The sequence below is a fragment of the Vigna umbellata genome, chromosome 6 (genome assembly GCF_029865625.1).
Source record: "Vigna umbellata cultivar VRB3 chromosome 6, Vumbellata_1.0, whole genome shotgun sequence".
NCBI classification, from domain to species: Eukaryota; Viridiplantae; Streptophyta; class Magnoliopsida; order Fabales; family Fabaceae; genus Vigna; species Vigna umbellata.
Window position 1 is genome coordinate 22,169,900 of NC_142170.1, and position 17,735 is coordinate 22,187,634.

Sequence of the window (17,735 nt, forward strand, 5' to 3'; positions counted from 1 at the left end):
GGAAGTTGAATCCGAACGGCACAATTTCGAAACACAAGGGAGGCTTGTGGCTAAAGGGTTTCTTCAAAAACGAGGAGTGGACTTTGATTAGGTCTTTGCACCAGTTGCAAGGTTGGAGACCGTTCGGTTAGTGGTAGCATTGGCCTGCGCAAGGGAATGACCATTGTTTCAACTTGATGTCAAATCAGCTTTCTTACACGGACCTCTGAGAAGGAGGTTTATGTTCAGCAGCCCCTAGGTTTTAATAAAACATGCGAGGAGCATAAAGTGTATAGACTCTGGAAAGCACTATACGGATTGAGACAAGCACCGAGAGTGTGGAACAAGAGAATTGATGCCTTCTTCATCAAACAAAATTTCAAGAGATGTGTTGTCGAGCATGGATTGTATGTGAAAGGTAGTCCAGGTAAAGAAATAATTTGTTTGTATGTAGATGATCTATTAATAACAGGATCAAACTTGGAAGATATAGATGAGTTCAAGAGGTTAATGGAAGCTGAGTTCGAGATGACCGACCTTGTAAAGTTAAAATATTTCCTAGGAATGGAGGTTACTCAAACTACTACCGATCTTGTGATGCACCAGCAGAAGTATGTGAGAGAGCTTCTCGAACGGTTTAAAATGACTTCATGCAACTCAGTTAAAAGTCCTTTGGAGGTCAACGTCAAGTTAAGGAAAGATGAGACCGAAGAGGAGGTAAATGAGACAACATATATGCAGATAGTTGGATCACTGTGGTTTTTGTGCAACAACAGACGCAATTTGATGTTCAGCGTTGGACTGATCAGCAGGTTCATGAGCCAACCAAGGAAGAGCCACATGCTTGCTGCCAAACGGATACGTCTGATTGTGGAATTCTGTTTCAAGCTGGAAGACGTAAAGATGAATTGAAGCTCATAGGCTACGGTGACTTAGACTATGGGGGAGATCAAGTGGAAAGGAAGAGTACGTTGGGGTACATATTCTTCATAAATGAAACAACTATCTCATGGTGTTCCAAAAAGCAGTCAGTCGTTGTCTTGTCAAGTTGTCAAGTTGAATACATAGTTGGATGTTATGCCGCATGCCAAGGAGTTTGGCTTATGGAACTCATGAGAGAACTAAAGTTACTCAGAGAGAGGCCAATACAACTGAGAATGGATAATACATCTGCCATAAATTTAGTAAGAAATCTTGGAAGTCATGGTAGGAATAAACACGTAGAAACATGATGAACAAAGAAAAAATTGAGTTAGTCTACTGCAAGACTGAACGACAGTGGACGAATATCTTCACAAAACCACTAAAAATTAACATATTTGAGCACTTGAAAAAAGTTATGTCTTTGAAAAAGGGAGAGTATTAGAAAAGCTTACATGTGTCACATTTCAAAATTTAGTTTTTTCAGATAATTCTGTTATAGTTTAATGTAAATACATCACATACTCCAGTGTGAAAAACGAGGCTTGTCAACACATTCTAATACAATTTATTTTCAATTTTCACTGTTGAGTTTTTCTTTCGCTTGCCGGTTGGTCACCTCGTGCTCCGTTCACACGTTTGGCCTTTGCCGCTCTGACACGGGCCGCTGCTCGTTCAACCATCTTTTTCTTGCTTTCCTAACAAGCTGCCTGTGTGTTGCGTGTTCTGTAAGAGAGATAAATAAGATATGACAGAAAAGAATATTATACATGCACACTAACAAGATAAAAATATCTTTGACTAAAAATATCTTTGACAACTTTTTTATTTTTTAAAATATTAAAAATTTTTTAGTTACGTGATAAGTTAAGCATTTTAAAAAATTTTAGAATCAAGGAACTGGAGGTGGAGGAAACCCTCTTTGGAACATAAAGACCGAAAGACCAAATAAATTGAATCCTTGTCAAACTAAATTCAAGGGTACCATCGTAATTACAAATGAACACGTACATGACGAAAATACAAAACCAATGGACGCGTGTCAGGAAATGGGAATGGTTAAAAGGATTGGAATGCGAACATTGCAGAAACAATTATTACTTTCCATCACCATGTGACCATTGCTGAAACAATTATTAGTTTGCATTATTAGTTTGCTTTGGGATGCAAGCACAATAATTGAAAATAAAGACAAACACACCAACCTATGCAGAGCGGTGATCTTTTTAATATAGTTTTTAATTATTTTTATTTTTAATGAAAACATAATAATTTTTTATTTTTTTACAAAATAAAAAAAATTTAAAAATTACAAACTAACACGTAACACCTCTTTAAAAATATTAATATACTATTAAAAAAACATAATTACATAAATTTTTCCAAATTAAAAACTAAATCAAACAAAATAAAAATAAAAAAAAATTGATTTACAATCTCATTACAAAAATGACGTGAATAAATATATTTAATCTAATTAAATATTTTTCTTCAACACATAATTGTTTACAATAATTTTACTTTTAAGATAATAATTTTAATTATATTAATTTTATCAGTGATAAATAACTAAATATCTGTTTGATTTTAACAATTAAGAAAAATATCCATTAAAATGACTACTTCACGAAAACATTCACCTTACACTTATTTTTAATAAGATATCATATTATAATAAAATAATAATTATATTAATGTAAAGTGAAAAAAAGGTAATATGATAGTAATAATTATCACGTATATATTAATTAGAAATTTTAATGTTAATATCTAATTAAAATTATTACTTTAAAATTGTAATTTTCTTTATTATATTATAAATAAAATATACTAATCCTTCTTGTATATAATATTATAGTGAAGTGGGTGCAAAACCAGTAGTATATCCATGGCGGATAAGGAACTGCACATTGTTGTGTTTCCATGGCTAGCCTTTGGACACAATGTTCCATTTTTGGAGCTTGCAAAGCTCATAGCTCAAAAGGGTCACAAAATTTCTTTCATTTCCACACCTAAAAACATCCATCGCCTCCCAAAACTTCCTGAAAATCTGAAACCTTTGTTGCATCTGATAGAATTCCCACTCCCCCACGTTGAAGAACTCCCTGAAAATGCAGAGAACACGCTGGACACTCCTCCGCACTTGGTTCCATACCTCTTCAAGGCTTACGATGGTCTTGAAGAACCTTTGACTGAATTTCTGGAGAAGAGCACCCCAGATTGGGTCATATGCGACTTTGCACCACACTGGCTGCCCCCACTGTCTTCCAAGCTGGGTATCCCATGCATATTTTTTTCTAGTTTTGCTGCATGTGCTTCGTCTTTTGGTTTGGAGTTGTTTAAGGGAAAGAAGAGTATGGAATCTGGGGAAGCCAATCTTTTGCGTAATGCGCATAAGAGGACGCAAGTGGGTCAGAGTTCTCCGCCTAAGGAAGTGAATCGGTTCTTAGAAACCCTGAAAGGTGTTCAAGTTTTCGCTACAAGAAGCTGCATGGAGATTGAAGGCGAGTTTGTGAAATCGCTTGAAAGTTTATCTGGGAAGTTGGTAATTCCAACTGGGTTGCTTCCAGCTTCGCCAGAAGACAGCAATGACCACAACTGGCACACCATTCTTAATTGGTTAGATAAATGGGAAAAGGGGTCAGTGATCTATGTAGCATTTGGAACTGAGGTCAAGCTGAGTGATGAAGACTTCACTGAAATTGATGTGGGATTGGAATTGTCTGGTTTTCCTTTTTTTTGGGCTGTGAAGAATCGAAACATCTCAGGTGGTAGTGTTGAGTCACATGATTGGATTGAGAATGAGTCAAAAAGGGGAATGATTTGGGGAACATGGGCACCTCAGTCAAGGATTTTAGCACACAAATCTGTTGGAGCATTCCTCACTCACTGTGGTTGGAACTCAGTGATAGAGGGTCTCCAAGTTGGGTGTCCACTTGTAATGTTGCCCTTCCAATATGATCAATGGTCAATTGCTAAGTTTATGGAGGAGAAGAAGGTAGGTGTTAAAGTACACAGAAATGAGCATGATTCCAAGTTCACTAGGGATTCAGTGGCCAAGGCACTGACATCAGTGATGACGGAAGAGGAAGGGAAATATCTTAGAAAAGAAGCACAAGAGATGAGTAAAATAGTTGGGGACAAACAACTGCAACTAAAATATGTGAATGAGTTTGTTGATTACATGAAAAACAATAGGTCTGGCTGTAATTAGTATAATGGCAAGTTAGACTTTGATTTCTCTTAGAGTTTGCCAATCTAGGAGCAACTCAGTCCAACCTAGAAGTGTACCAAGGAGCCTACCTATCTTTACAATGCTTTTTCTATCTTAGTTATGTCTGCGTTTTTTCTTAAATTAGTCAGATTTCCCTTCAAGAATATGCTGCCAAGAAATAATGTCTGCAAAATGAGGAATGTTGGTTTGTCAGAAAGACGCTAAGAAGAAGCAATAAAAATTAGTTTGAGTTTTGTGTTTGGAATGAGTATTAGTTGTAGAATTTTCTGAATGACATATATTGTTTTGATTGTGTAGTTTGTAGTTCTGTACATTTTCACAAATCTGATATGTTTATATCTAGTCAATGAATTTAGACACTCTAGAGAACTACCTAGTATTATCAATATAGTTGTTCCATGTTTAGAAACATAGTTCTTTTATTTTTTTGTAACTTAATCTAGAATAAGTAACTACAAAGACTATGTAGAATTAAGAAAAGCCGTCTTAATCTCCTATAATACATGGTGAAGATGAACTTCTTTTTCATCAGTTAAATCTCCGTCTCCTAATGTCTAACAAGAGATAGAGACTCTATTATAGAAGCATTGGAACAGAGCATTGGATTGTCAATAAAAGCATTGGAATATAGCATAGATTTTTCCTCAGAGAGACAAATTCCATCTTGATCATCCCTCGTATGCAGAAATAGGTAGAGGGTCAGAGGATTTGCATTTTGTCCATCATAGTAGTTTAAACTTTCTTTGTAATAACTTTGAGGGATTAAAGTTGTGATAAGTGTTGTGTCTGAAGTTGAGGAGCTGCCAGAGTAGTGGGAGGAAAACAAGGCAGTGCCATGTGATGTTGCAATTGCAACTTCCTTTGTGCAATGTTTCTCCTCAAAACTTGTATGTCTTTGAAACTGAGTCCACCCACTTAAGCCCTTTTCTGTTATATCCAGTGTAGCAGAATGTTGAAAAATATAGAGATAGAAAAAGTTGACAGTGAAAACAACTTAGAACAAGAAAGAGAGTAGGACAAATGGGAGCAGAGAATTCAAAATTTACATTCAATTGACAAGTCCAAGAAAATGTGAAATGATCTAAGGATAGAAATCCCAAATAGAAAGTTTAAAGTAGGTTTTGAATCTTTCCTCTTTTTTTGCTCTTCCAATATACAAAAGTGTTGTCTTTTATTTATTTATTGTGTCCAAACCGAGTAAATTCTCTATTTTGGCTTGACCATTTGTTTGTCCATATGAACATAACTAGCCCCTGTTATGGAAGTGGATCTTCCCTTCTTCGTACCTTTAACTCGACACCTCCGTATTCAATGTCAAATCTGTACCCAAAGAATCATAATAAATCATCTCCCTCCCTCCCTCTCATAATTAATACTTTGCATAATTAATATTTGACATAGAAGTATTTAATAAATTATAGTTATTCATATAAGCTCACAAGAGTGATCCAATGTCGGATCAAGTTTGTATGACTTCGTAATTTACCGTATCAAACTAACATGACTTGTTTTTTTATAACTTTTTTCAAACCATTATTTTAATGATTTTTTAAAAGTTATGATCTAACAATCTAACATTTAAACTACGCATTTTTAGGCATGTACTAAGTAAGTGTAGCCGTAGATAATAGACAGTGAATTTTTTAGTATAGCAATATTTTTAAAGTTGTTGCTTAAAATCCTCATAATAGGAGGCAATTTCCATATTGAGTTTAGACTAGACTTATATAAATGTTGCATTTTAACTTTTTATTAAAATGTAGTTGTATTAGATTTTTTCTTTAATTTTACATAGATTGTTTGTATAAATTGAAAAACTTGTATATGTCTTCAAATTACAATATTACATAATTAGACACCACACTGTATTAATAACACTTCAAACAATATTTATACGTAAAATATCCATAATTGAAATCATAATAAATGTCATTAATACGTGTATTCCAATGTTAGAGTTCAAATTACATGATTAAAAATTATAATATATCTAAAATTGTTTCTTTACTACATAAAAACATTTCACTATTCTATAAAATTATTCTTATTGTCTTTATGGACTTTATTATCTCCATGTTCTTTAAGCTACCAACAACACGCTTCACCCTACACCTCCAACCCTTAACCCCAATTTTCTTAAATACCCTTTAATTAATAGAGGTGGTTATATGAGAATTTTTGTGTGTGCATTAAGTGAAGCCTTCAAATCATTGAATATAATGTTTTGAAGACATGTACCCTATTTCACCTATGTTAAGTGTTTGTACACTATGTATCTCATTTTCTTTATCGTTTTTTATTGAGTCTTCTCCTTATTCTTTCGTTGAGTTTTGAGAGATTGTTAGAGCATTTCGTTGAGTATTGAGGTTGTTCAAGGTAACTTGGCAGCTTGGAAGTATTGGAGGCAGCTTGGACGTGAAGGTTCAAGGTAGCTACAAGCGGTGACAGATTAGACACTGGAGCGTTTTTAAAGATTCTCCTTCCAGATATATGATTTTATATTATCGAATTTGTATATGCTACATCAAATGTCCATATTAGAAGAAAAATAAAACTTCAAAAAACATTACAATACAGATTGGATGTCAACATTTGATGTTGTGATTTTTGGATATCAAAACACGATAAAGAGAATCTGATGTTGAAAACCGGTGTTCTTTTTTTCAATTTTCCATTTCCAATACATTATTACTGTGTTGAATGAAATCCAATGCTGCTTTACGTTAATTAACTTTGCCTTTTGTTTCCCTAATCCAATTGGTTTTTTTCTTTGCACGATCCCAATTGATATTCTAGTAACATTGATTATTATGTTTATTATTCATTTATCAGCCTTATTAGTATTTATAAATTAGCATTAATTTTTATTTCTTGATTTTGATTTGTGGTTTTGCTGGAAACGTGTAATATTAAAAGAATTAGATTTATAACAAATGAAATGAACTCAACATTTATGTTAATTTAATTTTTATAATTATTTAATTTTGTTAATATAAAAAATGTATTTTAAGTGTTTAGTTTTTGTAATATTAAAATATATTTTTATAATTATTTAATTTATTTTTAAGTTTATTAGATTATTTATAAATGTTGTATTTATTGTATTAGTTTATGATTTTTTAATTTTATTATAAATGTTTAATTTATTCTATTAGTATTTGAATTTTTCTATAGAGTAAATGGTATGATTTTTTTTTAAATTTTTTTTAAAAAAATTGGTATTTAAAATTCATATGAAAATTTGAAATAATTTCTTATGTAGTTTTAGGTCATATTATTTTGTTCTTTGTTTTCATTTTATTAGATTATTTATAAATGTATAAATTATTATATTAGTTTATGATTTTATAGTTTAATTATAATTGTTGAATTTATTGTATTAGTTTTTTATTTTGTTTTTTAATGATGTAAACACTTATTTTCTGTTTTATATTTTAAATTTATTACATTATTTTATTTATCTAAATGTTTAATTTATTCTATTAATTTTTTATTTTCTTAAAAAAATATTATAAAATAAATTGTATGACTTTTTTTAATTTATTAAAATAAAATTGGTATGTAAAATTGATATGAAAATTTTAAATGATTTTCTCGGTAGTTTTAAAAACATATTAAATTAAGAAAAATATTAAATTCTATAAAATTATAAAAATATTTTAAATGAATATTAAATAATTAAAACAATTAATTTTAATTCAAAATAAATTTAATTAATTAAAATATTTATATAATTATAAAATTCTAACATTTCATTAAAAAAAGTAACAAAATATCTTAAAATTATAAAAAAATAAAAAGCTATAACTCAATGTAATTAAAATAAAAATGAAAAAAATAGAAAACAAAAAAAATTGAAAACAACAAAATTTAATCAAAATATAAATTATTAATTAATTAAAATAAATATATGTATTGTAACATCTCATTTTTAATAGTAAAATACTACTAAAATGAAATATTACATATAAGATAATGAAACCACTCTATAAAAAAAAACCTACAAATGACAAGGTCTACATTTGTAGAATCATCTGACTTCCCAATTTATTCATCTCACCTCCTATAGGAACAAGTGGGAAAGACTGTATCCCTAAGCTCACACCATTCAGGTGATTATCACAAAGAGAAACAACACACAACATACAACACAGAAGCACGAGTAAGCTAGATATCAAAGGAATCATATCACATTTATAACATAGCATACATAAATCATTTATATCACATACATCAACCCAAACATCTTAACATGCAAAGACCTAGATTGACTATCAAAATTTAGTATGAATGTCGAGCTGTGACAGGTCGTGCACTTGTGGTGGCCTCTACTGCTTTGCAAAGCCATTGCCAACAAGTTTCACCCTACCACGCTCACAAGGTTAGTTTGTTCCAGGCCTTGAACCATACTGGAAGCCCTCAAGACTAAGACTTCCTTCTACTCCTCATCATATGTGTCAATCCTCTATACTTGAGAATGAAAAACCATTGGAGTTTAAGATAATCCCCAAGACTGAGCTCCCTGCATTTATACTAATGATACTTGAATCTCACCAAGAGATTCCACTTTGAAACTTACTTACACAACTTTGAACACCTTTGGAACCATGTACATATGCCACTTTACTTTCACATTGAATACCAACATATATCATCTTTAATCATACATCAAATACATGCATAACTTCAAGAATAAACCTTCATGAATACTATAAAGATTTCTACACCATCCTCAAAGTCAAATCATAGCTTAAAGTTATCATAAAACAAAGAAATATTCAAAACAGATTCTGGACTAGTCGCTTAGCGCACCAAAGCTGTGCAAAAGCATATACAGTGGGTTTTGCTCACTCAACTCTCGCTCAGTGGGGAGTTCGCTTAGCTAGAAGTGTTCTACTCGCTCAACGGACACGAACTCGCTGTGCGAAAACAAAACAGTGGGTTCTACTCACTCACCTCTAGCTTAGCGGAGAGTTCGCTCAGCTAGAAGTGTTCTGCTCGCTCAGTGGGGAGTTCACTCAATGAGACTACATAATTCTGCAGTACTAAAACTGCAAAATTTGCATTACTCAACCCCTCAAAACCTAATTTATGCATCTTTCCCAACTTCTAGCACTCGTAGATTGTATTAAACACTCAAATGGACCTAAACAAGACCTAAACAAATGTATCTAAACAAACCTAAACCCATTTTAAAGTGATTGATCACAAGATTCCAATCCAAAATTAACTAAAACCTCACTTTATAGACCTAAATTGAATTCTACCATTTATAGCTTATTTTTAAACAACTTAGGGACTTCAACAAGTCCCAGATGAGATGACTTACTAACACTCTCTAAAATGACCATTTAAGCACATAACCCACAATTCAATTTCTCATTATTCCAAATCCCCAAAAACTAGTTCTAAACTAAGTTAAACTATACCTATCCACCACTAAACACTCTTACATCATATTTCCTTCATTTTAATGCTTAGCCAAATCACAAAACATCTAATAACAGACCCAACTGCCTCAAACCACTTTACCATCCTTCTCTCACCATTTCACTACCTAAGAGCTCCTTTTTCTTTCAAAACACTACTAAACTTCAATTATAAACTTCACTTTCACTATAGTTCAGATTTCAATCCTTAATATAGTACCTAAACAATGGTTCACTCTAGAAAGCCTCTGTTTCTCAAACTCACTCATGCAAGCCCCTCCTCTTAGACTTAAAAACTCAAAGATGTAACCATTTCTCATCACAACCACCTTGAATTTAGTTTCTAATACATCACAACTTCATCAACCACATTCACAATAGTATAACATATCAAGAGCACACAATTACAACTACATTCAACATCATACCATCCAAATTAACAATTAAACACACTTATAAAACACCCAATCATAGTAAATTCTTCAAAATCAACAACAATTCATAGATATACCAAATTATTAATATAACCATACTAAAGCAAGAATTCTAGCTTCCTTTACCTCTCAAAGAAACTGTCCAACTCTAAAAACGCTCCGCCGATTACTTGAACCGCAAGGAATACCTAGACGAACCTACGAGACACCAAATTGAAAACGGTCAAAGTCCTTAGAACTCTAGATCAATCAAGAACGAGTAAGAGAGGCATGATTACACATCCAACAATATTAAATTCCTCTAAAATAGATTTAGGAACGAAAGGGAAAAAGAGAGTCGAAACTTACTCGCTCTATTGAAGAAACTGATCAGGTAGAAACGTAGACCTCGTTGCTGTGGTCGATTAGGTACCTCCTGATCGTCAAAGAGATAATTGAGGAGTTAAAACTCTAAGAGAGAAGGTAGAGAACTTTAGAAAAGTGGTTTCTAGAGAGATGGTACGTTTTAAAATAATGAAACTCGTTTATAACAAAATTATTTATAATAAAACCGTTTAATATGAAAATAATCAAGTCTCACTATTTTAAAAGGTTTAATAGTCTTTTTTATCCCCAATTTTACTGAATAATGTTAATTCAACCCTTGTTTTAAAAGTGTATGAAATTGGACCTCACTTAGTAAATTTTGCATCAACATCGTCTATTCCGTTAAATACGCACAAACGACGTTAACATCTTTTTTTCCTCCTCTGCTATTCTGCTGTGTTGTTAGTGCTATCTTTTCCTTTTCTGCTTGTAATAGAAAAAAAGTGTGAGAGAGAAAATAATTATGAAAGGGTCATCCTCCTTTTTAAATAAAAAAAGTATCTTTATTTTGTCAAACAAATATCAATTCCGCGAATAAAATTGCTCACAAAACGACAGTAGCTTATCTATTTCAAAGTCCATTACTATAGTTAGTAGTCAGTCGTAAAATAACACCTCAAGAATATTTTCTCTCTCACACTTTTTTTGGTACTACAAAAGAAAGAAGAAAAGATAACACTGACAAAAAGAAGAAAAAGGTCTGTTGTGTTGCAGAAGAGGAGAGGAGGGAGAAAAAAAGTTAACGCCATTGTATATTTAATGGAAGGAACAACGTTGACACAAAATTTACTAAATGAGGACCAATTTCACACACTTTTAAAACGAGGGACTGAATTGATATTATTCAGCAAAACTAGGGACAAAAAAGGCTATTAAACCATTTAAAACTACCACCACTTCTAAAAATATCATTTTTTGAGGTTTTACATGTATCAAGTAATAAAATTTATTAACAATAAAAAAATTATAATGACATAAAATTTAAAAAGTGAACCTGGATGTAGAGAAAAATCGAAACTATATTTAAAGAAATTAAAGAAAGCAAAAAAAAGAGAGAAATTGAGATAGGAAAGAGAAACAACAGTTTCTGAAGAAGAAGAAAATTGTTAAAAAATCTGCTAAAAGATTATTTTCCTTTTATTAAAATATAATAATATTTTAATTACTTTTAATTAAGAGTAGAATTGTGTTTTTTTGAAATATTTGGAGGTGGATGCTTGAAAGTGCAGGGTTACCTCCAAAATATATGTAAAAAAAATTGAACACATTATACATTAATTAAGTCAAAGATTAAATATCACTAATTTGGAGAATAAATATCAGGTTTAATATAATATTATTTAATGTCTCTGACCAACACTAGTACAATAAAGAGAAAAGACACTGATTATTTATGTTTATAGGCATCGGTTCTACAACCGAGGCATATGTGAGGGAGGTAAAAAGGTTAAGCTTTATGCTTCGGTTATAGACCGAGATAAAACGAGATAAGAATATGCCTTGGTTCTTAGATAACCGAGGCAATAGCGTGTTGACTTTAGACGCGGTTCATTCTGTCATGCCAAACAGACCCAAGATTTCCTAATTTCAGCTCAAGAATCTAAAACAAACAAGAAAACCATAACAGGAATCAAACAAGACACAATATTACAACAACCAATATCAAAATTTTTTCTAGAGAAACAACAAACATCACAAGCTTCTTCGAGGAACAACATACATATAAACAACCAGTGTCAAAATTATAACCCACAAAACCAAAGTGATAATAGCAACAACTAATGAGAAGAAACTCAGAAGCAGAGATGAAGCAGCACCTCCCACCATAAACATGCCACAAGTGATGATTGAAATAAGGCCTTTATTGTGCGTTTGGAGTATTGTGCCAACAATGACCAAGAAGGAATATAGAACACCGATCCAAACCAGAAGCATCATCTCCTTGTGATGTTTGATGGACATGTCAAGTTATGTTGCTGCAATAAGGGAAAACAACGGTCCCTACTCAATCAGGAACACAGCGTCATCCATATCTAAAGCCAGAGAAGCAAAATGCGTGTCACACAACAAAGGGCATACCCAAATCTTGGTGGCCAAATCTTGATTGTAAGCAATACCAAGGCCTTCCCCACCATGGACGATCCATGGTACGTTGCAGAAGATCCTCGAAATTTACTAGTTGTAGAAGATTGTGACTTCCGGCGCCACACTTGCCTCCCTCATCCAGCGCTTCTCCACTTCCCCCTCCGCCATCCACGACCTCCTCTTCGGCCACGTCACCCACCTTCCCACCACACCCTTCGACGACTCTTCCTCCACCGTTCCCACCCTCCTCGCCACCGTCACTAACTTTCTCTGCTCCCCCTCCTTCCATGAATCCTCCGTGCTCGAGTGGTTCTTCGCTCGTCACAGATCTGCCCTCCGCCCCTCCATGCGCACAGATCTGCCCTCCGTCACCTCCCTCTGTCGCCTCCTTCTAGCTTCCCCTCCCTTCGACAACGCGCCCTTCTCGCACGCGCACACGCACAAGTACCGTGCCTTCCAGTTCCACACCGAGGCCTAGTGGTTCGAGCCTCGTTCCCTCAACATCGTCAACATCGACCCTACCTTTCGCAACCATTATAGTGTTTTCAGCCCGACCTCCAACCTCCCCGCACTCGACTGCAGGCTTCGTGGGTCCTCGATGGATGAAGCTGGCGACAAGAGGCTCACTCGGATGTTTCAGGCCGCCAATGACCAAAGGGAGCTTGACGGGTGCGTTGAGGGGTTTGAGGTTCGATAATTGAGCAGAATGGTCGGGTCTGATGTTAGGAGCACCAAGGGTTTGGAGGAGTTGTATAAGAAAATGCTGATTAAGATTCAGAATTTTACTAGCTTAGTATGCCTCGGTTAGAAGGCAATAGACTTTAATGGAGAGGGCTTTAATGCTTCGGTTTCGTAAATAACCGAGTCAGTAGAGAGGATAGACTTCGGTTTTCATTGAACCGAGACGTATAAGTTTGTCTTAATTACAAAAATGTCACCGCATTTTAATATGCTTCGGTTTTGTGAAAACTGAGGCCTATTAAGCGCGTTAAAACACTATTTTTTTACTAGTGCAAACTTGAGAATAGTGAAAATCCCATTAGCTTTTATCATATTTGGAGACGACCACTACATTACTATTTAAGATAAACAATTATCTCTGGCAAAGCCAAATATGATAAGATCATCAAAGGTGCTTCAATCTTCACATTAAAAAACAAACAAGTACATGGAAGGCCCCAAAAAAAATTATACTATAACTTATAACACTTATAAAGAGGGAAACAATAAGCTGCCAACCAACGAATTGGTTTAGTTATAGTAATGAAATAAGAGAAAATTAAAAAATACAACTGAAAATTAAAAATTAGTTATAGAACATTGAAAAAAAATACTAAATTAAAAAATTACCACTAGTGGAAAAATACCTTTCCATGACAGACCTATTATGACGGATAAAAACTATTAATCATAATAGGTTGACTCGTAATAAAAGTAAAATATATTATGACGTAGTTTTGTACATCAATTATAATATGAAACGCGATGACAAACTTGTAAATAAGTTTAAAACATATTATTACGTTGTTTTGTTTATCAGTCATAATATGAAATACGGTGACAAACTTGTAAATAAGTTCAAAACTTATTATTATGTAGATATAGACACCTGTCATAACATGTGTAAATTTTTTGATGTATTATGACTGAGTTTTAGAAATCAATCATAATATATCTCTCTCTCATTTTCACATTTTCCTCTCACTCTCGTTCCTCTCTTCCTCTTTAAATCGCGCATTCCTCATCTACAATTAGTTGCCGCACCGAACTCCTCCAAGAACTTTAGCCATATACGTGTATAGGTTTTTGAGGTGGAAATCTGTAGTATTTGAATTGATAAGAATTCACATAACAATTTTTATGAATATTACAATCAGATGCTTTTTACTTTATCGTGTCTGACTCCATGCACTTTTGTGCTGCTTGGCTGAGAAAGAGCAAGCCTCAAGTATTGTTAATTATGCTCAAATACTTTAGTATAAATGGGGAGACTTATCATTGTGTTGGTTTCTCTATTTTTGCAGAGTCAAGATTGCATCTTGTTTTAAGGCTTCGTGTGGTGGTATTATTGAGCCATCTTTGATGGCATTGGCCAGGAATTATAACCATAATAAGATGATCTGCCACAAGTAAATCGTGGTATTGGATCTTATTTTGAAATATTGTTCTTAATTTCAAATATGTTCTTGTGTGAAGTATAGTCAAAGCACAAAAAAACTTTTTATATTGTTTAAGAAAGTCACGTGAAACTCAATATTGCAAGCCTAATTTGTCTGCAAGCAGTGTACTGGTTTCAGATATAAATGTTGAATGTTGTGCTTGTCTACATTGGATGTTTGTATGAAAAATGTATGGCAACATCAGGATGCTGTTTTCTCTTAGCTACATATATCTGGAAATCCCTGTGCATCAGAGGGCAGCAGTCTTATCCATATGCTATATAAGGGAATAAAATGAAACCCAAAAGTAACTTAAAGCGACTAGCTAGATGAGGTTGCAATTTTGTTGAGATTTAGGGGTCCGGTTTTTTGTTAGTTTCTACTGATGATTGGTGTTTAAGTGATACGGGTGGTATTATTAGTTTATGGTTAAAATTAGTATGAGTGGGGCAAGTGTTTACAACTCGTGTACTTATTTTTATGATTTGTTAGAGTTTTGAAACTATAATCCAAACTTTCAAACTTGAGGTTTCATCGCAGGGTTTTCTTTAATACATGAATTCTATATGTTATCTGTCGTTGACCAACTATCCCAAATGCTGTTAGGTTTTCAAAGGTACATGGTTGGTGTAACTTCTCATCTAATTAGATTCATTTTCAAGTTGAATTGATCAGTATGCATGGATTTTAAAATTTTGGCCGAACATATTTGAAAATGTTGTATGTCATTATCTACAGATCTTTTGGTGATGTTGATGGGTCTGAGATCTCGGGTTGCTCCATTAAAAGGTTAGTATGAGACTAATTTTATCCCTTTCAAGTGCCATGAGGTCGTGTAGAATTATTGCATAGAGACCCTACATTCATTTATTTATTGTATGGTTTTATATGGTGGAGAATTAGTTTCACATGGGCCACAATGTTGTTGTTAGCCTAATACTAAGTTTAGTGTTTAACGGAAACAAATATAGAAGTCTGATCAAGTGTATTCTATTTTAACATAGGAGTTAAATGGACTTTAGTTATTGTTGAATCTTTGTTACAAAAAAGCAATTAGTTTAAACTTGAGTATTCTGATTTCAGCAGTCTTGGTACTTGTATTTTCACTTTTGAAGATGTTGTTCCCCTTTAAGAATAAATGTTGGTTGAGCCTAGACGTAAGAAGTAATGTATAGATTGTATCTAGTTTATTTGTCTATAGAAGATGCATCGACTAAGAGTTTTGTTTCGAAAGTTTGGATGTTTGACAGAAGCGTGAACATGGTTTCTTATTTTTAGAAAAGGCTGGGAAAGAGATAAAGTTAAGTGGTATAGAATTTATATGTGAATGTAATTAGATGCTACTGGAATTTCTTAGAGGGCTATAATCTCCTTTCATTTCAGTTTATTTTGTTCAGCTCTCTTTGTCATGTTAGTGTGCTAAGATTGATTTGTTATGAGAGTTAAGCTACTCTGTTGGTGGCTATGGTTGTCAATGTGTATATAATTTCATAAATTAAGTCCTCTGTATTGTTCTGTAGTTTGATATTTTATTTAAGCTAACACATTTTTGTTTAGTTGTCTTTGGCGGAGAGCACGTGGATGTCATTATAGGAGCTGTTGTGGCTGATGGCAAGGTGACCCCCAAGGTGTAGGCACTAATGAAATACTTCTCAAGTATCAGCATACAGAAGACTTCCATGCAATCATATTTGTTGAGCGTGTTGTTTCTAATGCTGAAGATTGATAAACAACAACAAAGTAGAGAAAGGACTATAGTTAGGACTTTTTTCGAATTTCAGGACCAAGTAGACATTAGGCCTGGAACAGTTTATCAGGTGAAGTCAACCGGTGCAGTTGTGAGTCTTAATTTTGTTGTAGGTCTTTCCACTTCTACTGCTCTCAGCTACCTAGTGACAGGTGCTACATTTTGGCTTGAGATTGATAGTTTTCTCTACCGGCCTTTTATTAAGCTTCAAATTATTATCTACCATTTAGAGACTTCATGCTTAGAAACTTGGCTACCATTTAGTAGTTTATGCATACTAATGTAATATTTGGATTTAATATATAATTTGATATATAAATAATGTATTAAATATTATTAAACAATTTAATGTTTGAAATGAATTATATTTTGTTAGTTCATTTGAAGTTATATTGATTACAAATTTATTGGATGAGATGGTAATACAAGAATATGATTATAATTTCATAGCATGTTAATTATAATAATCAATTTTTTTTTTTAAAAAAACATATATTATGACGTAGTAAACAATGTACGTTATAATACGTTGATTCTGAAAAATTTATCATGATAGGTGGAAAATTATAGGTCATAATACATTCAATTTATTATGATTGGTAAAAATATCTACGTCATAATACACTATATATTATAACAGGTAAACACATCTATGTCATAATACGTTTCTTCATATTATGATTGATAAATGAAAGTTGGTCATAATAAACTATGTATATTATGACTGATTTTAGAAACTACGTTATAATATGTTCAAGCTATTATGACATGAATTTCTGCTACGTCATAAAATGCGCAGACCTACTATAATGCCTAAAACTATGTCACCAGTAACTACGTCATAATAAATCATTTTTGTACGTCATAAAATGTGATTCTTTTATTAATGTACGTCTTTTACTTTATTCATACAACTGCTCGTGCTAAAGCATGAACATTTATAAAATTAATCCATAATAATTTTTTATTAAATACTTTGTCAGGGATGACAAACTCCTTAAGTGACTGCTCATTGGTTATTTTATCAATTCGCCAAGTCATTTAGCAGTTTGCTCCCTCAAATCAGTAAACCAGCTTGATTGACCTTTATACCAAAGGTATAACTTTAAAAAAGATATTGAAACTGTATGCCCACCTGAACCAATGAGTATGCTAAAGAATATAATCCACAAAGTTCATTAGGCATTAATAGTCTAAATGGTTAAATAAGAGAAATTTGTTGATTATGTTATTATATTAACAAAATATATCATCTTGGTATTTTGATTATATTATATATTAATATCATAAGTATCTTTTTATACCATATATAAAATAAATTTATGGTTAATATGGTTAAATGGTATCTTATTATCATTTTTTCACACATATAATAAGTTT

At 32.8% G+C, this 17,735-nt stretch overlaps 2 pseudogenes; both read left to right on the forward strand.

Moving 5' to 3' along the window:
• Positions 1 to 2,768: 2,768 nt before the first annotated feature.
• On the forward strand, positions 2,769 to 4,374 carry LOC124821679 (putative UDP-rhamnose:rhamnosyltransferase 1 pseudogene; annotated as a pseudogene).
• A 7,950-nt stretch (positions 4,375 to 12,324) lies between these two features.
• On the forward strand, positions 12,325 to 13,257 carry LOC124821682 (uncharacterized; annotated as a pseudogene).
• The last annotated feature ends 4,478 nt before the right edge of the window (positions 13,258 to 17,735 follow it).